Below are 25,886 nucleotides of genomic sequence, written 5' to 3'. Positions count from 1 at the left end.
CCGGAGAGGAAGCCAGACAGGATTTGCTTCTTTTGCTTGCACCACAATGCAGTGCTGAAAGAGGAGGAATCTACATAAAAACGCCTTCCTGGCAACGCCCAAATGCCCTGCTGCCATGCAGATAAACACTGGCAGCGGCAGCAAGTGCATGCCCACAGCCACCCCTTGTTCCTTCACACCTTGTATCAGCTGTAATCCAGTCCAGTCCAGTGCTGCCTGCTGAGCAGCACTGACCAACACTGCCTGGGCCCAGGCTTTTATCTCTGAGGCCCCATTATGATGTCAGAAAGCTGGCTCTGGAATCCTGAGGGCTCCACTATGACACGTGCAAAGTTCCGTCTGAACTTTATATAAGACGGTGAGGCTCAGTCAGTCACTCAGTGTTGCCTGAGAGGGCAACACTGCAACAGCCGGCCGCCAGGCTGTCTTTTTTTTGCACAGCTAGTTGCCTCCAGGAGGCCACAAGAGGGAGACAAGGGACTGCAAAATGGAAAATAGGCATCCACCAACTTTACAGACAACTTCTCCTTGCTCCTACAACCTCCATCCTTGCACAGTTTGTTATTCTTCTAGGTAACATAGTAACAAATCCAAATTGCTGCTCTCTTTGTAGGCAAGCAAGGCTTTGTTGCAACTGCAATTCTTACTTCTTCTTGAAATGTAGGGACGACAGTACATTCCATCACATCCATCTAGTGTACACAGGTAGGTCCATTGTGGCGGGCAGGCGAGCGGGCGGGCTGCTTTATTGGCTGTTTGCTGTTCCCCTACTCCACTCCACTATTTGACTGTTGTGCTGCATCAATCAATCAATCAATCAATCAATCAATCAATCAATCAATCAATCAATCAGTGGCTGGCTCAGGTGCAGCTCTTTAACTTACCTAAAAGGGAGGGCGGAGAGAAGACAAGGAAGGTGAATGAGGTGTTCCAATGTGAAATGCCGGAAACACAGAAACACAGACGACACACAACAAGAGGTGGCAATCTATTCATTAATTGCATTTAATCAATGAGCTCATTATCACTCATGCATTGTCCAACAGGTGTTGAAATAATGGGATTAAAAGGGGAGATCCCTTCAGAAAGACAGAAACAATAGCAAAGACAAAAAACACTTTTGGAATCTGCTTTTAGTCAACACATAAGGAAAGGGTGCACCGGTCCTGGAAATACTGCAATACCAGGTCAATGCGTGGAGTGGACAGAGCAAGCTCTATTTCCATCTCCCTGTTCTAAAAATCCATTTAATATATGGTCCCCAGATAGGGGACGTATCAGATATTAAACTGATAAGAACAGATACTACACTTGATCTTAGCCAAAAGGCCGAGAAGCGATAACCCGAACGGGCCGCGCGTTGCCCGAGCCTGCCCGATACTGCTGTTCAGCCCTTGCAGCGATTCAGCCTACTTCTAGGCAATTCCATGGGGCCCTGCAGGCTCACACACTCACAGCTACACGGGAGGTGAATAAAGGCCGGAGAGGAAGCCAGACAGGATTTGCTTCTTTTGCTTGCACCACAATGCAGTGCTGAAAGAGGAGGAATCTACATAAAAACGCCTTCCTGGCAACGCCCAAATGCCCTGCTGCCATGCAGATAAACACTGGCAGCGGCAGCAAGTGCATGCCCACAGCCACCCCTTGTTCCTTCACACCTTGTATCAGCTGTAATCCAGTCCAGTCCAGTGCTGCCTGCTGAGCAGCGCTGACCAACACTGCCTGGGCCCAGGCTTTTATCTCTGAGGCCCCATTATGATGTCAGAAAGCTGGCTCTGGAATCCTGAGGGCTCCACTATGACACGTGCAAAGTTCCGTCTGAACTTTATATAAGACGGTGAGGCTCAGTCAGTCACTCAGTGTTGCCTGAGAGGGCAACACTGCAACAGCCGGCCGCCAGGCTGTCTTTTTTTTGCACAGCTAGTTGCCTCCAGGAGGCCACAAGAGGGAGACAAGGGACTGCAAAATGGAAAATAGGCATCCACCAACTTTACAGACAACTTCTCCTTGCTCCTACAACCTCCATCCTTGCACAGTTTGTTATTCTTCTAGGTAACATAGTAACAAATCCAAATTGCTGCTCTCTTTGTAGGCAAGCAAGGCTTTGTTGCAACTGCAATTCTTACTTCTTCTTGAAATGTAGGGACGACAGTACATTCCATCACATCCATCTAGTGTACACAGGTAGGTCCATTGTGGCGGGCAGGCGAGCGGGCGGGCTGCTTTATTGGCTGTTTGCTGTTCCCCTACTCCACTCCACTATTTGACTGTTGTGCTGCATCAATCAATCAATCAATCAATCAATCAATCAATCAATCAATCAATCAATCAATCAGTGGCTGGCTCAGGTGCAGCTATTTAACTTACCTAAAAGGGAGGGCGGAGAGAAGACAAGGAAGGTGAATGAGGTGTTCCAATGTGAAATGCCGGAAACACAGAAACACAGACGACACACAACAAGAGGTGGCAATCTATTCATTAATTGCATTTAATCAATGAGCTCATTATCACTCATGCATTGTCCAACAGGTGTTGAAATAATGGGATTAAAAGGGGAGATCCCTTCAGAAAGACAGAAACAATAGCAAAGACAAAAAACACTTTTGGAATCTGCTTTTAGTCAACACATAAGGAAAGGGTGCACCGGTCCTGGAAATACTGCAATACCAGGTCAATGCGTGGAGTGGACAGAGCAAGCTCTATTTCCATCTCCCTGTTCTAAAAATCCATTTAATATATGGTCCCCAGATAGGGGACGTATCAGATATTAAACTGATAAGAACAGATACTACACTTGATCTTAGCCAAAAGGCCGAGAAGCGATAACCCGAACGGGCCGCGCGTTGCCCGAGCCTGCCCGATACTGCTGTTCAGCCCTTGCAGCGATTCAGCCTACTTCTAGGCAATTCCATGGGGCCCTGCAGGCTCACACACTCACAGCTACACGGGAGGTGAATAAAGGCCGGAGAGGAAGCCAGACAGGATTTGCTTCTTTTGCTTGCACCACAATGCAGTGCTGAAAGAGGAGGAATCTACATAAAAACGCCTTCCTGGCAACGCCCAAATGCCCTGCTGCCATGCAGATAAACACTGGCAGCGGCAGCAAGTGCATGCCCACAGCCACCCCTTGTTCCTTCACACCTTGTATCAGCTGTAATCCAGTCCAGTCCAGTGCTGCCTGCTGAGCAGCACTGACCAACACTGCCTGGGCCCAGGCTTTTATCTCTGAGGCCCCATTATGATGTCAGAAAGCTGGCTCTGGAATCCTGAGGGCTCCACTATGACACGTGCAAAGTTCCGTCTGAACTTTATATAAGACGGTGAGGCTCAGTCAGTCACTCAGTGTTGCCTGAGAGGGCAACACTGCAACAGCCGGCCGCCAGGCTGTCTTTTTTTTGCACAGCTAGTTGCCTCCAGGAGGCCACAAGAGGGAGACAAGGGACTGCAAAATGGAAAATAGGCATCCACCAACTTTACAGACAACTTCTCCTTGCTCCTACAACCTCCATCCTTGCACAGTTTGTTATTCTTCTAGGTAACATAGTAACAAATCCAAATTGCTGCTCTCTTTGTAGGCAAGCAAGGCTTTGTTGCAACTGCAATTCTTACTTCTTCTTGAAATGTAGGGACGACAGTACATTCCATCACATCCATCTAGTGTACACAGGTAGGTCCATTGTGGCGGGCAGGCGAGCGGGCGGGCTGCTTTATTGGCTGTTTGCTGTTCCCCTACTCCACTCCACTATTTGACTGTTGTGCTGCATCAATCAATCAATCAATCAATCAATTAATCAATCAATCAATCAATCAGTGGCTGGCTCAGGTGCAGCTCTTTAACTTACCTAAAAGGGAGGGCGGAGAGAAGACAAGGAAGGTGAATGAGGTGTTCCAATGTGAAATGCCGGAAACACAGAAACACAGACGACACACAACAAGAGGTGGCAATCTATTCATTAATTGCATTTAATCAATGAGCTCATTATCACTCATGCATTGTCCAACAGGTGTTGAAATAATGGGATTAAAAGGGGAGATCCCTTCAGAAAGACAGAAACAATAGCAAAGACAAAAAACACTTTTGGAATCTGCTTTTAGTCAACACATAAGGAAAGGGTGCACCGGTCCTGGAAATACTGCAATACCAGGTCAATGCGTGGAGTGGACAGAGCAAGCTCTATTTCCATCTCCCTGTTCTAAAAATCCATTTAATATATGGTCCCCAGATAGGGGACGTATCAGATATTAAACTGATAAGAACAGATACTACACTTGATCTTAGCCAAAAGGCCGAGAAGCGATAACCCGAACGGGCCGCGCGTTGCCCGAGCCTGCCCGATACTGCTGTTCAGCCCTTGCAGCGATTCAGCCTACTTCTAGGCAATTCCATGGGGCCCTGCAGGCTCACACACTCACAGCTACACGGGAGGTGAATAAAGGCCGGAGAGGAAGCCAGACAGGATTTGCTTCTTTTGCTTGCACCACAATGCAGTGCTGAAAGAGGAGGAATCTACATAAAAACGCCTTCCTGGCAACGCCCAAATGCCCTGCTGCCATGCAGATAAACACTGGCAGCGGCAGCAAGTGCATGCCCACAGCCACCCCTTGTTCCTTCACACCTTGTATCAGCTGTAATCCAGTCCAGTCCAGTGCTGCCTGCTGAGCAGCACTGACCAACACTGCCTGGGCCCAGGCTTTTATCTCTGAGGCCCCATTATGATGTCAGAAAGCTGGCTCTGGAATCCTGAGGGCTCCACTATGACACGTGCAAAGTTCCGTCTGAACTTTATATAAGACGGTGAGGCTCAGTCAGTCACTCAGTGTTGCCTGAGAGGGCAACACTGCAACAGCCGGCCGCCAGGCTGTCTTTTTTTTGCACAGCTAGTTGCCTCCAGGAGGCCACAAGAGGGAGACAAGGGACTGCAAAATGGAAAATAGGCATCCACCAACTTTACAGACAACTTCTCCTTGCTCCTACAACCTCCATCCTTGCACAGTTTGTTATTCTTCTAGGTAACATAGTAACAAATCCAAATTGCTGCTCTCTTTGTAGGCAAGCAAGGCTTTGTTGCAACTGCAATTCTTACTTCTTCTTGAAATGTAGGGACGACAGTACATTCCATCACATCCATCTAGTGTACACAGGTAGGTCCATTGTGGCGGGCAGGCGAGCGGGCGGGCTGCTTTATTGGCTGTTTGCTGTTCCCCTACTCCACTCCACTATTTGACTGTTGTGCTGCATCAATCAATCAATCAATCAATCAATTAATCAATCAATCAATCAATCAGTGGCTGGCTCAGGTGCAGCTCTTTAACTTACCTAAAAGGGAGGGCGGAGAGAAGACAAGGAAGGTGAATGAGGTGTTCCAATGTGAAATGCCGGAAACACAGAAACACAGACGACACACAACAAGAGGTGGCAATCTATTCATTAATTGCATTTAATCAATGAGCTCATTATCACTCATGCATTGTCCAACAGGTGTTGAAATAATGGGATTAAAAGGGGAGATCCCTTCAGAAAGACAGAAACAATAGCAAAGACAAAAAACACTTTTGGAATCTGCTTTTAGTCAACACATAAGGAAAGGGTGCACCGGTCCTGGAAATACTGCAATACCAGGTCAATGCGTGGAGTGGACAGAGCAAGCTCTATTTCCATCTCCCTGTTCTAAAAATCCATTTAATATATGGTCCCCAGATAGGGGACGTATCAGATATTAAACTGATAAGAACAGATACTACACTTGATCTTAGCCAAAAGGCCGAGAAGCGATAACCCGAACGGGCCGCGCGTTGCCCGAGCCTGCCCGATACTGCTGTTCAGCCCTTGCAGCGATTCAGCCTACTTCTAGGCAATTCCATGGGGCCCTGCAGGCTCACACACTCACAGCTACACGGGAGGTGAATAAAGGCCGGAGAGGAAGCCAGACAGGATTTGCTTCTTTTGCTTGCACCACAATGCAGTGCTGAAAGAGGAGGAATCTACATAAAAACGCCTTCCTGGCAACGCCCAAATGCCCTGCTGCCATGCAGATAAACACTGGCAGCGGCAGCAAGTGCATGCCCACAGCCACCCCTTGTTCCTTCACACCTTGTATCAGCTGTAATCCAGTCCAGTCCAGTGCTGCCTGCTGAGCAGCACTGACCAACACTGCCTGGGCCCAGGCTTTTATCTCTGAGGCCCCATTATGATGTCAGAAAGCTGGCTCTGGAATCCTGAGGGCTCCACTATGACACGTGCAAAGTTCCGTCTGAACTTTATATAAGACGGTGAGGCTCAGTCAGTCACTCAGTGTTGCCTGAGAGGGCAACACTGCAACAGCCGGCCGCCAGGCTGTCTTTTTTTTGCACAGCTAGTTGCCTCCAGGAGGCCACAAGAGGGAGACAAGGGACTGCAAAATGGAAAATAGGCATCCACCAACTTTACAGACAACTTCTCCTTGCTCCTACAACCTCCATCCTTGCACAGTTTGTTATTCTTCTAGGTAACATAGTAACAAATCCAAATTGCTGCTCTCTTTGTAGGCAAGCAAGGCTTTGTTGCAACTGCAATTCTTACTTCTTCTTGAAATGTAGGGACGACAGTACATTCCATCACATCCATCTAGTGTACACAGGTAGGTCCATTGTGGCGGGCAGGCGAGCGGGCGGGCTGCTTTATTGGCTGTTTGCTGTTCCCCTACTCCACTCCACTATTTGACTGTTGTGCTGCATCAATCAATCAATCAATCAATCAATCAATCAATCAATCAATCAGTGGCTGGCTCAGGTGCAGCTCTTTAACTTACCTAAAAGGGAGGGCGGAGAGAAGACAAGGAAGGTGAATGAGGTGTTCCAATGTGAAATGCCGGAAACACAGAAACACAGACGACACACAACAAGAGGTGGCAATCTATTCATTAATTGCATTTAATCAATGAGCTCATTATCACTCATGCATTGTCCAACAGGTGTTGAAATAATGGGATTAAAAGGGGAGATCCCTTCAGAAAGACAGAAACAATAGCAAAGACAAAAAACACTTTTGGAATCTGCTTTTAGTCAACACATAAGGAAAGGGTGCACCGGTCCTGGAAATACTGCAATACCAGGTCAATGCGTGGAGTGGACAGAGCAAGCTCTATTTCCATCTCCCTGTTCTAAAAATCCATTTAATATATGGTCCCCAGATAGGGGACGTATCAGATATTAAACTGATAAGAACAGATACTACACTTGATCTTAGCCAAAAGGCCGAGAAGCGATAACCCGAACGGGCCGCGCGTTGCCCGAGCCTGCCCGATACTGCTGTTCAGCCCTTGCAGCGATTCAGCCTACTTCTAGGCAATTCCATGGGGCCCTGCAGGCTCACACACTCACAGCTACACGGGAGGTGAATAAAGGCCGGAGAGGAAGCCAGACAGGATTTGCTTCTTTTGCTTGCACCACAATGCAGTGCTGAAAGAGGAGGAATCTACATAAAAACGCCTTCCTGGCAACGCCCAAATGCCCTGCTGCCATGCAGATAAACACTGGCAGCGGCAGCAAGTGCATGCCCACAGCCACCCCTTGTTCCTTCACACCTTGTATCAGCTGTAATCCAGTCCAGTCCAGTGCTGCCTGCTGAGCAGCACTGACCAACACTGCCTGGGCCCAGGCTTTTATCTCTGAGGCCCCATTATGATGTCAGAAAGCTGGCTCTGGAATCCTGAGGGCTCCACTATGACACGTGCAAAGTTCCGTCTGAACTTTATATAAGACGGTGAGGCTCAGTCAGTCACTCAGTGTTGCCTGAGAGGGCAACACTGCAACAGCCGGCCGCCAGGCTGTCTTTTTTTTGCACAGCTAGTTGCCTCCAGGAGGCCACAAGAGGGAGACAAGGGACTGCAAAATGGAAAATAGGCATCCACCAACTTTACAGACAACTTCTCCTTGCTCCTACAACCTCCATCCTTGCACAGTTTGTTATTCTTCTAGGTAACATAGTAACAAATCCAAATTGCTGCTCTCTTTGTAGGCAAGCAAGGCTTTGTTGCAACTGCAATTCTTACTTCTTCTTGAAATGTAGGGACGACAGTACATTCCATCACATCCATCTAGTGTACACAGGTAGGTCCATTGTGGCGGGCAGGCGAGCGGGCGGGCTGCTTTATTGGCTGTTTGCTGTTCCCCTACTCCATTCCACTATTTGACTGTTGTGCTGCATCAATCAATCAATCAATCAATCAATCAATCAATCAATCAATCAATCAATCAGTGGCTGGCTCAGGTGCAGCTATTTAACTTACCTAAAAGGGAGGGCGGAGAGAAGACAAGGAAGGTGAATGAGGTGTTCCAATGTGAAATGCCGGAAACACAGAAACACAGACGACACACAACAAGAGGTGGCAATCTATTCATTAATTGCATTTAATCAATGAGCTCATTATCACTCATGCATTGTCCAACAGGTGTTGAAATAATGGGATTAAAAGGGGAGATCCCTTCAGAAAGACAGAAACAATAGCAAAGACAAAAAACACTTTTGGAATCTGCTTTTAGTCAACACATAAGGAAAGGGTGCACCGGTCCTGGAAATACTGCAATACCAGGTCAATGCGTGGAGTGGACAGAGCAAGCTCTATTTCCATCTCCCTGTTCTAAAAATCCATTTAATATATGGTCCCCAGATAGGGGACGTATCAGATATTAAACTGATAAGAACAGATACTACACTTGATCTTAGCCAAAAGGCCGAGAAGCGATAACCCGAACGGGCCGCGCGTTGCCCGAGCCTGCCCGATACTGCTGTTCAGCCCTTGCAGCGATTCAGCCTACTTCTAGGCAATTCCATGGGGCCCTGCAGGCTCACACACTCACAGCTACACGGGAGGTGAATAAAGGCCGGAGAGGAAGCCAGACAGGATTTGCTTCTTTTGCTTGCACCACAATGCAGTGCTGAAAGAGGAGGAATCTACATAAAAACGCCTTCCTGGCAACGCCCAAATGCCCTGCTGCCATGCAGATAAACACTGGCAGCGGCAGCAAGTGCATGCCCACAGCCACCCCTTGTTCCTTCACACCTTGTATCAGCTGTAATCCAGTCCAGTCCAGTGCTGCCTGCTGAGCAGCACTGACCAACACTGCCTGGGCCCAGGCTTTTATCTCTGAGGCCCCATTATGATGTCAGAAAGCTGGCTCTGGAATCCTGAGGGCTCCACTATGACACGTGCAAAGTTCCGTCTGAACTTTATATAAGACGGTGAGGCTCAGTCAGTCACTCAGTGTTGCCTGAGAGGGCAACACTGCAACAGCCGGCCGCCAGGCTGTCTTTTTTTTGCACAGCTAGTTGCCTCCAGGAGGCCACAAGAGGGAGACAAGGGACTGCAAAATGGAAAATAGGCATCCACCAACTTTACAGACAACTTCTCCTTGCTCCTACAACCTCCATCCTTGCACAGTTTGTTATTCTTCTAGGTGACATAGTAACAAATCCAAATTGCTGCTCTCTTTGTAGGCAAGCAAGGCTTTGTTGCAACTGCAATTCTTACTTCTTCTTGAAATGTAGGGACGACAGTACATTCCATCACATCCATCTAGTGTACACAGGTAGGTCCATTGTGGCGGGCAGGCGAGCGGGCGGGCTGCTTTATTGGCTGTTTGCTGTTCCCCTACTCCACTCCACTATTTGACTGTTGTGCTGCATCAATCAATCAATCAATCAATCAATCAATCAATCAATCAATCAATCAATCAATCAATCAGTGGCTGGCTCAGGTGCAGCTCTTTAACTTACCTAAAAGGGAGGGCGGAGAGAAGACAAGGAAGGTGAATGAGGTGTTCCAATGTGAAATGCCGGAAACACAGAAACACAGACGACACACAACAAGAGGTGGCAATCTATTCATTAATTGCATTTAATCAATGAGCTCATTATCACTCATGCATTGTCCAACAGGTGTTGAAATAATGGGATTAAAAGGGGAGATCCCTTCAGAAAGACAGAAACAATAGCAAAGACAAAAAACACTTTTGGAATCTGCTTTTAGTCAACACATAAGGAAAGGGTGCACCGGTCCTGGAAATACTGCAATACCAGGTCAATGCGTGGAGTGGACAGAGCAAGCTCTATTTCCATCTCCCTGTTCTAAAAATCCATTTAATATATGGTCCCCAGATAGGGGACGTATCAGATATTAAACTGATAAGAACAGATACTACACTTGATCTTAGCCAAAAGGCCGAGAAGCGATAACCCGAACGGGCCGCGCGTTGCCCGAGCCTGCCCGATACTGCTGTTCAGCCCTTGCAGCGATTCAGCCTACTTCTAGGCAATTCCATGGGGCCCTGCAGGCTCACACACTCACAGCTACACGGGAGGTGAATAAAGGCCGGAGAGGAAGCCAGACAGGATTTGCTTCTTTTGCTTGCACCACAATGCAGTGCTGAAAGAGGAGGAATCTACATAAAAACGCCTTCCTGGCAACGCCCAAATGCCCTGCTGCCATGCAGATAAACACTGGCAGCGGCAGCAAGTGCATGCCCACAGCCACCCCTTGTTCCTTCACACCTTGTATCAGCTGTAATCCAGTCCAGTCCAGTGCTGCCTGCTGAGCAGCACTGACCAACACTGCCTGGGCCCAGGCTTTTATCTCTGAGGCCCCATTATGATGTCAGAAAGCTGGCTCTGGAATCCTGAGGGCTCCACTATGACACGTGCAAAGTTCCGTCTGAACTTTATATAAGACGGTGAGGCTCAGTCAGTCACTCAGTGTTGCCTGAGAGGGCAACACTGCAACAGCCGGCCGCCAGGCTGTCTTTTTTTTGCACAGCTAGTTGCCTCCAGGAGGCCACAAGAGGGAGACAAGGGACTGCAAAATGGAAAATAGGCATCCACCAACTTTACAGACAACTTCTCCTTGCTCCTACAACCTCCATCCTTGCACAGTTTGTTATTCTTCTAGGTAACATAGTAACAAATCCAAATTGCTGCTCTCTTTGTAGGCAAGCAAGGCTTTGTTGCAACTGCAATTCTTACTTCTTCTTGAAATGTAGGGACGACAGTACATTCCATCACATCCATCTAGTGTACACAGGTAGGTCCATTGTGGCGGGCAGGCGAGCGGGCGGGCTGCTTTATTGGCTGTTTGCTGTTCCCCTACTCCACTCCACTATTTGACTGTTGTGCTGCATCAATCAATCAATCAATCAATCAATCAATCAATCAATCAATCAATCAATCAATCAATCAATCAGTGGCTGGCTCAGGTGCAGCTCTTTAACTTACCTAAAAGGGAGGGCGGAGAGAAGACAAGGAAGGTGAATGAGGTGTTCCAATGTGAAATGCCGGAAACACAGAAACACAGACGACACACAACAAGAGGTGGCAATCTATTCATTAATTGCATTTAATCAATGAGCTCATTATCACTCATGCATTGTCCAACAGGTGTTGAAATAATGGGATTAAAAGGGGAGATCCCTTCAGAAAGACAGAAACAATAGCAAAGACAAAAAACACTTTTGGAATCTGCTTTTAGTCAACACATAAGGAAAGGGTGCACCGGTCCTGGAAATACTGCAATACCAGGTCAATGCGTGGAGTGGACAGAGCAAGCTCTATTTCCATCTCCCTGTTCTAAAAATCCATTTAATATATGGTCCCCAGATAGGGGACGTATCAGATATTAAACTGATAAGAACAGATACTACACTTGATCTTAGCCAAAAGGCCGAGAAGCGATAACCCGAACGGGCCGCGCGTTGCCCGAGCCTGCCCGATACTGCTGTTCAGCCCTTGCAGCGATTCAGCCTACTTCTAGGCAATTCCATGGGGCCCTGCAGGCTCACACACTCACAGCTACACGGGAGGTGAATAAAGGCCGGAGAGGAAGCCAGACAGGATTTGCTTCTTTTGCTTGCACCACAATGCAGTGCTGAAAGAGGAGGAATCTACATAAAAACGCCTTCCTGGCAACGCCCAAATGCCCTGCTGCCATGCAGATAAACACTGGCAGCGGCAGCAAGTGCATGCCCACAGCCACCCCTTGTTCCTTCACACCTTGTATCAGCTGTAATCCAGTCCAGTCCAGTGCTGCCTGCTGAGCAGCACTGACCAACACTGCCTGGGCCCAGGCTTTTATCTCTGAGGCCCCATTATGATGTCAGAAAGCTGGCTCTGGAATCCTGAGGGCTCCACTATGACACGTGCAAAGTTCCGTCTGAACTTTATATAAGACGGTGAGGCTCAGTCAGTCACTCAGTGTTGCCTGAGAGGGCAACACTGCAACAGCCGGCCGCCAGGCTGTCTTTTTTTTGCACAGCTAGTTGCCTCCAGGAGGCCACAAGAGGGAGACAAGGGACTGCAAAATGGAAAATAGGCATCCACCAACTTTACAGACAACTTCTCCTTGCTCCTACAACCTCCATCCTTGCACAGTTTGTTATTCTTCTAGGTAACATAGTAACAAATCCAAATTGCTGCTCTCTTTGTAGGCAAGCAAGGCTTTGTTGCAACTGCAATTCTTACTTCTTCTTGAAATGTAGGGACGACAGTACATTCCATCACATCCATCTAGTGTACACAGGTAGGTCCATTGTGGCGGGCAGGCGAGCGGGCGGGCTGCTTTATTGGCTGTTTGCTGTTCCCCTACTCCACTCCACTATTTGACTGTTGTGCTGCATCAATCAATCAATCAATCAATCAATCAATCAATCAATCAATCAATCAATCAATCAATCAGTGGCTGGCTCAGGTGCAGCTCTTTAACTTACCTAAAAGGGAGGGCGGAGAGAAGACAAGGAAGGTGAATGAGGTGTTCCAATGTGAAATGCCGGAAACACAGAAACACAGACGACACACAACAAGAGGTGGCAATCTATTCATTAATTGCATTTAATCAATGAGCTCATTATCACTCATGCATTGTCCAACAGGTGTTGAAATAATGGGATTAAAAGGGGAGATCCCTTCAGAAAGACAGAAACAATAGCAAAGACAAAAAACACTTTTGGAATCTGCTTTTAGTCAACACATAAGGAAAGGGTGCACCGGTCCTGGAAATACTGCAATACCAGGTCAATGCGTGGAGTGGACAGAGCAAGCTCTATTTCCATCTCCCTGTTCTAAAAATCCATTTAATATATGGTCCCCAGATAGGGGACGTATCAGATATTAAACTGATAAGAACAGATACTACACTTGATCTTAGCCAAAAGGCCGAGAAGCGATAACCCGAACGGGCCGCGCGTTGCCCGAGCCTGCCCGATACTGCTGTTCAGCCCTTGCAGCGATTCAGCCTACTTCTAGGCAATTCCATGGGGCCCTGCAGGCTCACACACTCACAGCTACACGGGAGGTGAATAAAGGCCGGAGAGGAAGCCAGACAGGATTTGCTTCTTTTGCTTGCACCACAATGCAGTGCTGAAAGAGGAGGAATCTACATAAAAACGCCTTCCTGGCAACGCCCAAATGCCCTGCTGCCATGCAGATAAACACTGGCAGCGGCAGCAAGTGCATGCCCACAGCCACCCCTTGTTCCTTCACACCTTGTATCAGCTGTAATCCAGTCCAGTCCAGTGCTGCCTGCTGAGCAGCACTGACCAACACTGCCTGGGCCCAGGCTTTTATCTCTGAGGCCCCATTATGATGTCAGAAAGCTGGCTCTGGAATCCTGAGGGCTCCACTATGACACGTGCAAAGTTCCGTCTGAACTTTATATAAGACGGTGAGGCTCAGTCAGTCACTCAGTGTTGCCTGAGAGGGCAACGCTGCAACAGCCGGCCGCCAGGCTGTCTTTTTTTTGCACAGCTAGTTGCCTCCAGGAGGCCACAAGAGGGAGACAAGGGACTGCAAAATGGAAAATAGGCATCCACCAACTTTACAGACAACTTCTCCTTGCTCCTACAACCTCCATCCTTGCACAGTTTGTTATTCTTCTAGGTAACATAGTAACAAATCCAAATTGCTGCTCTCTTTGTAGGCAAGCAAGGCTTTGTTGCAACTGCAATTCTTACTTCTTCTTGAAATGTAGGGACGACAGTACATTCCATCACATCCATCTAGTGTACACAGGTAGGTCCATTGTGGCGGGCAGGCGAGCGGGCGGGCTGCTTTATTGGCTGTTTGCTGTTCCCCTACTCCACTCCACTATTTGACTGTTGTGCTGCATCAATCAATCAATCAATCAATCAATCAATCAATCAATCAATCAGTGGCTGGCTCAGGTGCAGCTCTTTAACTTACCTAAAAGGGAGGGCGGAGAGAAGACAAGGAAGGTGAATGAGGTGTTCCAATGTGAAATGCCGGAAACACAGAAACACAGACGACACACAACAAGAGGTGGCAATCTATTCATTAATTGCATTTAATCAATGAGCTCATTATCACTCATGCATTGTCCAACAGGTGTTGAAATAATGGGATTAAAAGGGGAGATCCCTTCAGAAAGACAGAAACAATAGCAAAGACAAAAAACACTTTTGGAATCTGCTTTTAGTCAACACATAAGGAAAGGGTGCACCGGTCCTGGAAATACTGCAATACCAGGTCAATGCGTGGAGTGGACAGAGCAAGCTCTATTTCCATCTCCCTGTTCTAAAAATCCATTTAATATATGGTCCCCAGATAGGGGACGTATCAGATATTAAACTGATAAGAACAGATACTACACTTGATCTTAGCCAAAAGGCCGAGAAGCGATAACCCGAACGGGCCGCGCGTTGCCCGAGCCTGCCCGATACTGCTGTTCAGCCCTTGCAGCGATTCAGCCTACTTCTAGGCAATTCCATGGGGCCCTGCAGGCTCACACACTCACAGCTACACGGGAGGTGAATAAAGGCCGGAGAGGAAGCCAGACAGGATTTGCTTCTTTTGCTTGCACCACAATGCAGTGCTGAAAGAGGAGGAATCTACATAAAAACGCCTTCCTGGCAACGCCCAAATGCCCTGCTGCCATGCAGATAAACACTGGCAGCGGCAGCAAGTGCATGCCCACAGCCACCCCTTGTTCCTTCACACCTTGTATCAGCTGTAATCCAGTCCAGTCCAGTGCTGCCTGCTGAGCAGCACTGACCAACACTGCCTGGGCCCAGGCTTTTATCTCTGAGGCCCCATTATGATGTCAGAAAGCTGGCTCTGGAATCCTGAGGGCTCCACTATGACACGTGCAAAGTTCCGTCTGAACTTTATATAAGACGGTGAGGCTCAGTCAGTCACTCAGTGTTGCCTGAGAGGGCAACGCTGCAACAGCCGGCCGCCAGGCTGTCTTTTTTTTGCACAGCTAGTTGCCTCCAGGAGGCCACAAGAGGGAGACAAGGGACTGCAAAATGGAAAATAGGCATCCACCAACTTTACAGACAACTTCTCCTTGCTCCTACAACCTCCATCCTTGCACAGTTTGTTATTCTTCTAGGTAACATAGTAACAAATCCAAATTGCTGCTCTCTTTGTAGGCAAGCAAGGCTTTGTTGCAACTGCAATTCTTACTTCTTCTTGAAATGTAGGGACGACAGTACATTCCATCACATCCATCTAGTGTACACAGGTAGGTCCATTGTGGCGGGCAGGCGAGCGGGCGGGCTGCTTTATTGGCTGTTTGCTGTTCCCCTACTCCACTCCACTATTTGACTGTTGTGCTGCATCAATCAATCAATCAATCAATCAATCAATCAATCAATCAATCAATCAATCAATCAATCAGTGGCTGGCTCAGGTGCAGCTCTTTAACTTACCTAAAAGGGAGGGCGGAGAGAAGACAAGGAAGGTGAATGAGGTGTTCCAATGTGAAATGCCGGAAACACAGAAACACAGACGACACACAACAAGAGGTGGCAATCTATTCATTAATTGCATTTAATCAATGAGCTCATTATCACTCATGCATTGTCCAACAGGTGTTGAAATAATGGGATTAAAAGGGGAGATCCCTTCAGAAAGACAGAAACAATAGCAAAGACAAAAAACACTTTTGGAATCTGCTTTTAGTCAACACATAAGGAAAGGGTGCACCGGTCCTGGAAATACTGCAATACCAGGTCAATGCGTGGAGTGGACAGAGCAAGCTCTATTTCCATCTCCCTGTTCTAAAAATCCATTTAATATATGGTCCCCAGATAGGGGACGTATCAGATATTAAACTGATAAGAACAGATACTACACTTGATCTTAGCCAAAAGGCCGAGAAGCGATAACCCGAACGGGCCGCGCGTTGCCCGAGCCTGCCCGATACTGCTGTTCAGCCCTTGCAGCGATTCAGCCTACTTCTAGGCAATTCCATGGGGCCCTGCAGGCTCACACACTCACAGCTACACGGGAGGTGAATAAAGGCCGGAGAGGAAGCCAGACAGGATTTGCTTCTTTTGCTTGCACCACAATGCAGTGCTGAAAGAGGAGGAATCTACATAAAAACGCCTTCCTGGCAACGCCCAAATGCCCTGCTGCCATGCAGATAAACACTGGCAGCGGCAGCAAGTGCATGCCCACAGCCACCCCTTGTTCCTTCACACCTTGTATCAGCTGTAATCCAGTCCAGTCCAGTGCTGCCTGCTGAGCAGCACTGACCAACACTGCCTGGGCCCAGGCTTTTATCTCTGAGGCCCCATTATGATGTCAGAAAGCTGGCTCTGGAATCCTGAGGGCTCCACTATGACACGTGCAAAGTTCCGTCTGAACTTTATATAAGACGGTGAGGCTCAGTCAGTCACTCAGTGTTGCCTGAGAGGGCAACACTGCAACAGCCGGCCGCCAGGCTGTCTTTTTTTTGCACAGCTAGTTGCCTCCAGGAGGCCACAAGAGGGAGACAAGGGACTGCAAAATGGAAAATAGGCATCCACCAACTTTACAGACAACTTCTCCTTGCTCCTACAACCTCCATCCTTGCACAGTTTGTTATTCTTCTAGGTAACATAGTAACAAATCCAAATTGCTGCTCTCTTTGTAGGCAAGCAAGGCTTTGTTGCAACTGCAATTCTTACTTCTTCTTGAAATGTAGGGACGACAGTACATTCCATCACATCCATCTAGTGTACACAGGTAGGTCCATTGTGGCGGGCAGGCGAGCGGGCGGGCTGCTTTATTGGCTGTTTGCTGTTCCCCTACTCCACTCCACTATTTGACTGTTGTGCTGCATCAATCAATCAATCAATCAATCAATCAATCAATCAATCAATCAATCAATCAATCAATCAATCAATCAATCAGTGGCTGGCTCAGGTGCAGCTCTTTAACTTACCTAAAAGGGAGGGCGGAGAGAAGACAAGGAAGGTGAATGAGGTGTTCCAATGTGAAATGCCGGAAACACAGAAACACAGACGACACACAACAAGAGGTGGCAATCTATTCATTAATTGCATTTAATCAATGAGCTCATTATCACTCATGCATTGTCCAACAGGTGTTGAAATAATGGGATTAAAAGGGGAGATCCCTTCAGAAAGACAGAAACAATAGCAAAGACAAAAAACACTTTTGGAATCTGCTTTTAGTCAACACATAAGGAAAGGGTGCACCGGTCCTGGAAATACTGCAATACCAGGTCAATGCGTGGAGTGGACAGAGCAAGCTCTATTTCCATCTCCCTGTTCTAAAAATCCATTTAATATATGGTCCCCAGATAGGGGACGTATCAGATATTAAACTGATAAGAACAGATACTACACTTGATCTTAGCCAAAAGGCCGAGAAGCGATAACCCGAACGGGCCGCGCGTTGCCCGAGCCTGCCCGATACTGCTGTTCAGCCCTTGCAGCGATTCAGCCTACTTCTAGGCAATTCCATGGGGCCCTGCAGGCTCACACACTCACAGCTACACGGGAGGTGAATAAAGGCCGGAGAGGAAGCCAGACAGGATTTGCTTCTTTTGCTTGCACCACAATGCAGTGCTGAAAGAGGAGGAATCTACATAAAAACGCCTTCCTGGCAACGCCCAAATGCCCTGCTGCCATGCAGATAAACACTGGCAGCGGCAGCAAGTGCATGCCCACAGCCACCCCTTGTTCCTTCACACCTTGTATCAGCTGTAATCCAGTCCAGTCCAGTGCTGCCTGCTGAGCAGCACTGACCAACACTGCCTGGGCCCAGGCTTTTATCTCTGAGGCCCCATTATGATGTCAGAAAGCTGGCTCTGGAATCCTGAGGGCTCCACTATGACACGTGCAAAGTTCCGTCTGAACTTTATATAAGACGGTGAGGCTCAGTCAGTCACTCAGTGTTGCCTGAGAGGGCAACGCTGCAACAGCCGGCCGCCAGGCTGTCTTTTTTTTGCACAGCTAGTTGCCTCCAGGAGGCCACAAGAGGGAGACAAGGGACTGCAAAATGGAAAATAGGCATCCACCAACTTTACAGACAACTTCTCCTTGCTCCTACAACCTCCATCCTTGCACAGTTTGTTATTCTTCTAGGTAACATAGTAACAAATCCAAATTGCTGCTCTCTTTGTAGGCAAGCAAGGCTTTGTTGCAACTGCAATTCTTACTTCTTCTTGAAATGTAGGGACGACAGTACATTCCATCACATCCATCTAGTGTACACAGGTAGGTCCATTGTGGCGGGCAGGCGAGCGGGCGGGCTGCTTTATTGGCTGTTTGCTGTTCCCCTACTCCACTCCACTATTTGACTGTTGTGCTGCATCAATCAATCAATCAATCAATCAATCAATCAATCAATCAATCAATCAATCAATCAATCAATCAATCAATCAGTGGCTGGCTCAGGTGCAGCTCTTTAACTTACCTAAAAGGGAGGGCGGAGAGAAGACAAGGAAGGTGAATGAGGTGTTCCAATGTGAAATGCCGGAAACACAGAAACACAGACGACACACAACAAGAGGTGGCAATCTATTCATTAATTGCATTTAATCAATGAGCTCATTATCACTCATGCATTGTCCAACAGGTGTTGAAATAATGGGATTAAAAGGGGAGATCCCTTCAGAAAGACAGAAACAATAGCAAAGACAAAAAACACTTTTGGAATCTGCTTTTAGTCAACACATAAGGAAAGGGTGCACCGGTCCTGGAAATACTGCAATACCAGGTCAATGCGTGGAGTGGACAGAGCAAGCTCTATTTCCATCTCCCTGTTCTAAAAATCCATTTAATATATGGTCCCCAGATAGGGGACGTATCAGATATTAAACTGATAAGAACAGATACTACACTTGATCTTAGCCAAAAGGCCGAGAAGCGATAACCCGAACGGGCCGCGCGTTGCCCGAGCCTGCCCGATACTGCTGTTCAGCCCTTGCAGCGATTCAGCCTACTTCTAGGCAATTCCATGGGGCCCTGCAGGCTCACACACTAACAGCTACACGGGAGGTGAATAAAGGCCGGAGAGGAAGCCAGACAGGATTTGCTTCTTTTGCTTGCACCACAATGCAGTGCTGAAAGAGGAGGAATCTACATAAAAACGCCTTCCTGGCAACGCCCAAATGCCCTGCTGCCATGCAGATAAACACTGGCAGCGGCAGCAAGTGCATGCCCACAGCCACCCCTTGTTCCTTCACACCTTGTATCAGCTGTAATCCAGTCCAGTCCAGTGCTGCCTGCTGAGCAGCACTGACCAACACTGCCTGGGCCCAGGCTTTTATCTCTGAGGCCCCATTATGATGTCAGAAAGCTGGCTCTGGAATCCTGAGGGCTCCACTATGACACGTGCAAAGTTCCGTCTGAACTTTATATAAGACGGTGAGGCTCAGTCAGTCACTCAGTGTTGCCTGAGAGGGCAACACTGCAACAGCCGGCCGCCAGGCTGTCTTTTTTTTGCACAGCTAGTTGCCTCCAGGAGGCCACAAGAGGGAGACAAGGGACTGCAAAATGGAAAATAGGCATCCACCAACTTTACAGACAACTTCTCCTTGCTCCTACAACCTCCATCCTTGCACAGTTTGTTATTCTTCTAGGTAACATAGTAACAAATCCAAATTGCTGCTCTCTTTGTAGGCAAGCAAGGCTTTGTTGCAACTGCAATTCTTACTTCTTCTTGAAATGTAGGGACGACAGTACATTCCATCACATCCATCTAGTGTACACAGGTAGGTCCATTGTGGCGGGCAGGCGAGCGGGCGGGCTGCTTTATTGGCTGTTTGCTGTTCCCCTACTCCACTCCACTATTTGACTGTTGTGCTGCATCAATCAATCAATCAATCAATCAATCAATCAATCAATCAATCAATCAGTGGCTGGCTCAGGTGCAGCTCTTTAACTTACCTAAAAGGGAGGGCGGAGAGAAGACAAGGAAGGTGAATGAGGTGTTCCAATGTGAAATGCCGGAAACACAGAAACACAGACGACACACAACAAGAGGTGGCAATCTATTCATTAATTGCATTTAATCAATGAGCTCATTATCACTCATGCATTGTCCAACAGGTGTTGAAATAATGGGATTAAAAGGGGAGATCCCTTCAGAAAGACAGAAACAATAGCAAAGACAAAAAACACTTTTGGAATCTGCTTTTAGTCAACACATAAGGAAAGGGTGCACCGGTCCTGGAAATACTGCAATACCAGGTCAATGCGTGGAGTGGACAGAGCAAGCTCTATTTCCATCTCCCTGTTCTAAAAATCCATTTAATATATGGTCCCCAGATAGGGGACGTATCAGATATTAAACTGATAAGAACAGATACTACACTTGATCTTAGCCAAAAGGCCGAGAAGCGATAACCCGAACGGGCCGCGCGTTGCCCGAGCCTGCCCGATACTGCTGTTCAGCCCTTGCAGCGATTCAGCCTACTTCTAGGCAATTCCATGGGGCCCTGCAGGCTCACACACTCACAGCTACACGGGAGGTGAATAAAGGCCGGAGAGGAAGCCAGACAGGATTTGCTTCTTTTGCTTGCACCACAATGCAGTGCTGAAAGAGGAGGAATCTACATAAAAACGCCTTCCTGGCAACGCCCAAATGCCCTGCTGCCATGCAGATAAACACTGGCAGCGGCAGCAAGTGCATGCCCACAGCCACCCCTTGTTCCTTCACACCTTGTATCAGCTGTAATCCAGTCCAGTCCAGTGCTGCCTGCTGAGCAGCACTGACCAACACTGCCTGGGCCCAGGCTTTTATCTCTGAGGCCCCATTATGATGTCAGAAAGCTGGCTCTGGAATCCTGAGGGCTCCACTATGACACGTGCAAAGTTCCGTCTGAACTTTATATAAGACGGTGAGGCTCAGTCAGTCACTCAGTGTTGCCTGAGAGGGCAACACTGCAACAGCCGGCCGCCAGGCTGTCTTTTTTTTGCACAGCTAGTTGCCTCCAGGAGGCCACAAGAGGGAGACAAGGGACTGCAAAATGGAAAATAGGCATCCACCAACTTTACAGACAACTTCTCCTTGCTCCTACAACCTCCATCCTTGCACAGTTTGTTATTCTTCTAGGTAACATAGTAACAAATCCAAATTGCTGCTCTCTTTGTAGGCAAGCAAGGCTTTGTTGCAACTGCAATTCTTACTTCTTCTTGAAATGTAGGGACGACAGTACATTCCATCACATCCATCTAGTGTACACAGGTAGGTCCATTGTGGCGGGCAGGCGAGCGGGCGGGCTGCTTTATTGGCTGTTTGCTGTTCCCCTACTCCACTCCACTATTTGACTGTTGTGCTGCATCAATCAATCAATCAATCAATCAATCAATCAATCAATCAATCAATCAATCAATCAATCAGTGGCTGGCTCAGGTGCAGCTCTTTAACTTACCTAAAAGGGAGGGCGGAGAGAAGACAAGGAAGGTGAATGAGGTGTTCCAATGTGAAATGCCGGAAACACAGAAACACAGACGACACACAACAAGAGGTGGCAATCTATTCATTAATTGCATTTAATCAATGAGCTCATTATCACTCATGCATTGTCCAACAGGTGTTGAAATAATGGGATTAAAAGGGGAGATCCCTTCAGAAAGACAGAAACAATAGCAAAGACAAAAAACACTTTTGGAATCTGCTTTTAGTCAACACATAAGGAAAGGGTGCACCGGTCCTGGAAATACTGCAATACCAGGTCAATGCGTGGAGTGGACAGAGCAAGCTCTATTTCCATCTCCCTGTTCTAAAAATCCATTTAATATATGGTCCCCAGATAGGGGACGTATCAGATATTAAACTGATAAGAACAGATACTACACTTGATCTTAGCCAAAAGGCCGAGAAGCGATAACCCGAACGGGCCGCGCGTTGCCCGAGCCTGCCCGATACTGCTGTTCAGCCCTTGCAGCGATTCAGCCTACTTCTAGGCAATTCCATGGGGCCCTGCAGGCTCACACACTCACAGCTACACGGGAGGTGAATAAAGGCCGGAGAGGAAGCCAGACAGGATTTGCTTCTTTTGCTTGCACCACAATGCAGTGCTGAAAGAGGAGGAATCTACATAAAAACGCCTTCCTGGCAACGCCCAAATGCCCTGCTGCCATGCAGATAAACACTGGCAGCGGCAGCAAGTGCATGCCCACAGCCACCCCTTGTTCCTTCACACCTTGTATCAGCTGTAATCCAGTCCAGTCCAGTGCTGCCTGCTGAGCAGCACTGACCAACACTGCCTGGGCCCAGGCTTTTATCTCTGAGGCCCCATTATGATGTCAGAAAGCTGGCTCTGGAATCCTGAGGGCTCCACTATGACACGTGCAAAGTTCCGTCTGAACTTTATATAAGACGGTGAGGCTCAGTCAGTCACTCAGTGTTGCCTGAGAGGGCAACACTGCAACAGCCGGCTGCCAGGCTGTCTTTTTTTTGCACAGCTAGTTGCCTCCAGGAGGCCACAAGAGGGAGACAAGGGACTGCAAAATGGAAAATAGGCATCCACCAACTTTACAGACAACTTCTCCTTGCTCCTACAACCTCCATCCTTGCACAGTTTGTTATTCTTCTAGGTAACATAGTAACAAATCCAAATTGCTGCTCTCTTTGTAGGCAAGCAAGGCTTTGTTGCAACTGCAATTCTTACTTCTTCTTGAAATGTAGGGACGACAGTACATTCCATCACATCCATCTAGTGTACACAGGTAGGTCCATTGTGGCGGGCAGGCGAGCGGGCGGGCTGCTTTATTGGCTGTTTGCTGTTCCCCTACTCCACTCCACTATTTGACTGTTGTGCTGCATCAATCAATCAATCAATCAATCAATCAATCAATCAATCAATCAATCAATCAATCAGTGGCTGGCTCAGGTGCAGCTCTTTAACTTACCTAAAAGGGAGGGCGGAGAGAAGACAAGGAAGGTGAATGAGGTGTTCCAATGTGAAATGCCGGAAACACAGAAACACAGACGACACACAACAAGAGGTGGCAATCTATTCATTAATTGCATTTAATCAATGAGCTCATTATCACTCATGCATTGTCCAACAGGTGTTGAAATAATGGGATTAAAAGGGGAGATCCCTTCAGAAAGACAGAAACAATAGCAAAGACAAAAAACACTTTTGGAATCTGCTTTTAGTCAACACATAAGGAAAGGGTGCACCGGTCCTGGAAATACTGCAATACCAGGTCAATGCGTGGAGTGGACAGAGCAAGCTCTATTTCCATCTCCCTGTTCTAAAAATCCATTTAATATATGGTCCCCAGATAGGGGACGTATCAGATATTAAACTGATAAGAACAGATACTACACTTGATCTTAGCCAAAAGGCCGAGAAGCGATAACCCGAACGGGCCGCGCGTTGCCCGAGCCTGCCCGATACTGCTGTTCAGCCCTTGCAGTGATTCAGCCTACTTCTAGGCAATTCCATGGGGCCCTGCAGGCTCACACACTCACAGCTACACGGGAGGTGAATAAAGGCCGGAGAGGAAGCCAGACAGGATTTGCTTCTTTTGCTTGCACCACAATGCAGTGCTGAAAGAGGAGGAATCTACATAAAAACGCCTTCCTGGCAACGCCCAAATGCCCTGCTGCCATGCAGATAAACACTGGCAGCGGCAGCAAGTGCATGCCCACAGCCACCCCTTGTTCCTTCACACCTTGTATCAGCTGTAATCCAGTCCAGTCCAGTGCTGCCTGCTGAGCAGCACTGACCAACACTGCCTGGGCCCAGGCTTTTATCTCTGAGGCCCCATTATGATGTCAGAAAGCTGGCTCTGGAATCCTGAGGGCTCCACTATGACACGTGCAAAGTTCCGTCTGAACTTTATATAAGACGGTGAGGCTCAGTCAGTCACTCAGTGTTGCCTGAGAGGGCAACACTGCAACAGCCGGCCGCCAGGCTGTCTTTTTTTTGCACAGCTAGTTGCCTCCAGGAGGCCACAAGAGGGAGACAAGGGACTGCAAAATGGAAAATAGGCATCCACCAACTTTACAGACAACTTCTCCTTGCTCCTACAACCTCCATCCTTGCACAGTTTGTTATTCTTCTAGGTAACATAGTAACAAATCCAAATTGCTGCTCTCTTTGTAGGCAAGCAAGGCTTTGTTGCAACTGCAATTCTTACTTCTTCTTGAAATGTAGGGACGACAGTACATTCCATCACATCCATCTAGTGTACACAGGTAGGTCCATTGTGGCGGGCAGGCGAGCGGGCGGGCTGCTTTATTGGCTGTTTGCTGTTCCCCTACCCCACTCCACTATTTGACTGTTGTGCTGCATCAATCAATCAATCAATCAATCAATCAATCAATCAATCAATCAGTGGCTGGCTCAGGTGCAGCTCTTTAACTTACCTAAAAGGGAGGGCGGAGAGAAGACAAGGAAGGTGAATGAGGTGTTCCAATGTGAAATGCCGGAAACACAGAAACACAGACGACACACAACAAGAGGTGGCAATCTATTCATTAATTGCATTTAATCAATGAGCTCATTATCACTCATGCATTGTCCAACAGGTGTTGAAATAATGGGATTAAAAGGGGAGATCCCTTCAGAAAGACAGAAACAATAGCAAAGACAAAAAACACTTTTGGAATCTGCTTTTAGTCAACACATAAGGAAAGGGTGCACCGGTCCTGGAAATACTGCAATACCAGGTCAATGCGTGGAGTGGACAGAGCAAGCTCTATTTCCATCTCCCTGTTCTAAAAATCCATTTAATATATGGTCCCCAGATAGGGGACGTATCAGATATTAAACTGATAAGAACAGATACTACACTTGATCTTAGCCAAAAGGCCGAGAAGCGATAACCCGAACGGGCCGCGCGTTGCCCGAGCCTGCCCGATACTGCTGTTCAGCCCTTGCAGCGATTCAGCCTACTTCTAGGCAATTCCATGGGGCCCTGCAGGCTCACACACTCACAGCTACACGGGAGGTGAATAAAGGCCGGAGAGGAAGCCAGACAGGATTTGCTTCTTTTGCTTGCACCACAATGCAGTGCTGAAAGAGGAGGAATCTACATAAAAACGCCTTCCTGGCAACGCCCAAATGCCCTGCTGCCATGCAGATAAACACTGGCAGCGGCAGCAAGTGCATGCCCACAGCCACCCCTTGTTCCTTCACACCTTGTATCAGCTGTAATCCAGTCCAGTCCAGTGCTGCCTGCTGAGCAGCACTGACCAACACTGCCTGGGCCCAGGCTTTTATCTCTGAGGCCCCATTATGATGTCAGAAAGCTGGCTCTGGAATCCTGAGGGCTCCACTATGACACGTGCAAAGTTCCGTCTGAACTTTATATAAGACGGTGAGGCTCAGTCAGTCACTCAGTGTTGCCTGAGAGGGCAACACTGCAACAGCCGGCCGCCAGGCTGTCTTTTTTTTGCACAGCTAGTTGCCTCCAGGAGGCCACAAGAGGGAGACAAGGGACTGCAAAATGGAAAATAGGCATCCACCAACTTTACAGACAACTTCTCCTTGCTCCTACAACCTCCATCCTTGCACAGTTTGTTATTCTTCTAGGTAACATAGTAACAAATCCAAATTGCTGCTCTCTTTGTAGGCAAGCAAGGCTTTGTTGCAACTGCAATTCTTACTTCTTCTTGAAATGTAGGGACGACAGTACATTCCATCACA

General features: G+C 47.8%; 17 non-coding genes across 17 annotated transcripts; all 17 read right to left on the bottom strand.

Moving 5' to 3' along the window:
- Nucleotides 1-1,150: 1,150 nt before the first annotated feature.
- LOC142696449 (U2 spliceosomal RNA) lies at nucleotides 1,151-1,341 on the bottom strand. The gene has a single exon (XR_012864346.1). It is a non-coding gene; the product is annotated as a U2 spliceosomal RNA (small nuclear RNA).
- Nucleotides 1,342-2,633: 1,292 nt separating this feature from the next.
- On the bottom strand, nucleotides 2,634-2,824 carry LOC142696448 (U2 spliceosomal RNA). Its single transcript, XR_012864345.1, has one exon. It is a non-coding gene; the product is annotated as a U2 spliceosomal RNA (small nuclear RNA).
- A 1,284-nt stretch (nucleotides 2,825-4,108) lies between these two features.
- LOC142696446 (U2 spliceosomal RNA) lies at nucleotides 4,109-4,299 on the bottom strand. The gene has a single exon (XR_012864343.1). It is a non-coding gene; the product is annotated as a U2 spliceosomal RNA (small nuclear RNA).
- Nucleotides 4,300-5,583: 1,284 nt separating this feature from the next.
- LOC142696445 (U2 spliceosomal RNA) lies at nucleotides 5,584-5,774 on the bottom strand. Its single transcript, XR_012864342.1, has one exon. It is a non-coding gene; the product is annotated as a U2 spliceosomal RNA (small nuclear RNA).
- Nucleotides 5,775-7,054: 1,280 nt separating this feature from the next.
- On the bottom strand, nucleotides 7,055-7,245 carry LOC142696444 (U2 spliceosomal RNA). Its single transcript, XR_012864341.1, has one exon. It is a non-coding gene; the product is annotated as a U2 spliceosomal RNA (small nuclear RNA).
- Nucleotides 7,246-8,533: 1,288 nt separating this feature from the next.
- On the bottom strand, nucleotides 8,534-8,724 carry LOC142696442 (U2 spliceosomal RNA). Its single transcript, XR_012864340.1, has one exon. It is a non-coding gene; the product is annotated as a U2 spliceosomal RNA (small nuclear RNA).
- Nucleotides 8,725-10,020: 1,296 nt separating this feature from the next.
- On the bottom strand, nucleotides 10,021-10,211 carry LOC142696441 (U2 spliceosomal RNA). Its single transcript, XR_012864339.1, has one exon. It is a non-coding gene; the product is annotated as a U2 spliceosomal RNA (small nuclear RNA).
- A 1,300-nt stretch (nucleotides 10,212-11,511) lies between these two features.
- On the bottom strand, nucleotides 11,512-11,702 carry LOC142696440 (U2 spliceosomal RNA). The gene has a single exon (XR_012864338.1). It is a non-coding gene; the product is annotated as a U2 spliceosomal RNA (small nuclear RNA).
- Nucleotides 11,703-12,998: 1,296 nt separating this feature from the next.
- Nucleotides 12,999-13,189, bottom strand: LOC142696439 (U2 spliceosomal RNA). The gene has a single exon (XR_012864337.1). It is a non-coding gene; the product is annotated as a U2 spliceosomal RNA (small nuclear RNA).
- A 1,280-nt stretch (nucleotides 13,190-14,469) lies between these two features.
- Nucleotides 14,470-14,660, bottom strand: LOC142696438 (U2 spliceosomal RNA). Its single transcript, XR_012864336.1, has one exon. It is a non-coding gene; the product is annotated as a U2 spliceosomal RNA (small nuclear RNA).
- A 1,296-nt stretch (nucleotides 14,661-15,956) lies between these two features.
- LOC142696437 (U2 spliceosomal RNA) lies at nucleotides 15,957-16,147 on the bottom strand. Its single transcript, XR_012864335.1, has one exon. It is a non-coding gene; the product is annotated as a U2 spliceosomal RNA (small nuclear RNA).
- A 1,308-nt stretch (nucleotides 16,148-17,455) lies between these two features.
- LOC142696436 (U2 spliceosomal RNA) lies at nucleotides 17,456-17,646 on the bottom strand. The gene has a single exon (XR_012864334.1). It is a non-coding gene; the product is annotated as a U2 spliceosomal RNA (small nuclear RNA).
- Nucleotides 17,647-18,954: 1,308 nt separating this feature from the next.
- On the bottom strand, nucleotides 18,955-19,145 carry LOC142696434 (U2 spliceosomal RNA). Its single transcript, XR_012864332.1, has one exon. It is a non-coding gene; the product is annotated as a U2 spliceosomal RNA (small nuclear RNA).
- Nucleotides 19,146-20,429: 1,284 nt separating this feature from the next.
- Nucleotides 20,430-20,620, bottom strand: LOC142696433 (U2 spliceosomal RNA). The gene has a single exon (XR_012864331.1). It is a non-coding gene; the product is annotated as a U2 spliceosomal RNA (small nuclear RNA).
- Nucleotides 20,621-21,916: 1,296 nt separating this feature from the next.
- LOC142696431 (U2 spliceosomal RNA) lies at nucleotides 21,917-22,107 on the bottom strand. The gene has a single exon (XR_012864330.1). It is a non-coding gene; the product is annotated as a U2 spliceosomal RNA (small nuclear RNA).
- A 1,292-nt stretch (nucleotides 22,108-23,399) lies between these two features.
- On the bottom strand, nucleotides 23,400-23,590 carry LOC142696430 (U2 spliceosomal RNA). Its single transcript, XR_012864329.1, has one exon. It is a non-coding gene; the product is annotated as a U2 spliceosomal RNA (small nuclear RNA).
- Nucleotides 23,591-24,870: 1,280 nt separating this feature from the next.
- LOC142696429 (U2 spliceosomal RNA) lies at nucleotides 24,871-25,061 on the bottom strand. The gene has a single exon (XR_012864328.1). It is a non-coding gene; the product is annotated as a U2 spliceosomal RNA (small nuclear RNA).
- Nucleotides 25,062-25,886: the final 825 nt, after the last annotated feature.

The sequence above is a fragment of the Rhinoderma darwinii genome (genome assembly GCF_050947455.1).
Source record: "Rhinoderma darwinii isolate aRhiDar2 chromosome 5 unlocalized genomic scaffold, aRhiDar2.hap1 SUPER_5_unloc_6, whole genome shotgun sequence".
NCBI lineage: Eukaryota > Metazoa > Chordata > Amphibia > Anura > Rhinodermatidae > Rhinoderma > Rhinoderma darwinii.
The sequence above is the reverse complement of the archived record's forward strand: the minus strand, read 5'-3'. Positions and strand labels throughout refer to the sequence as shown.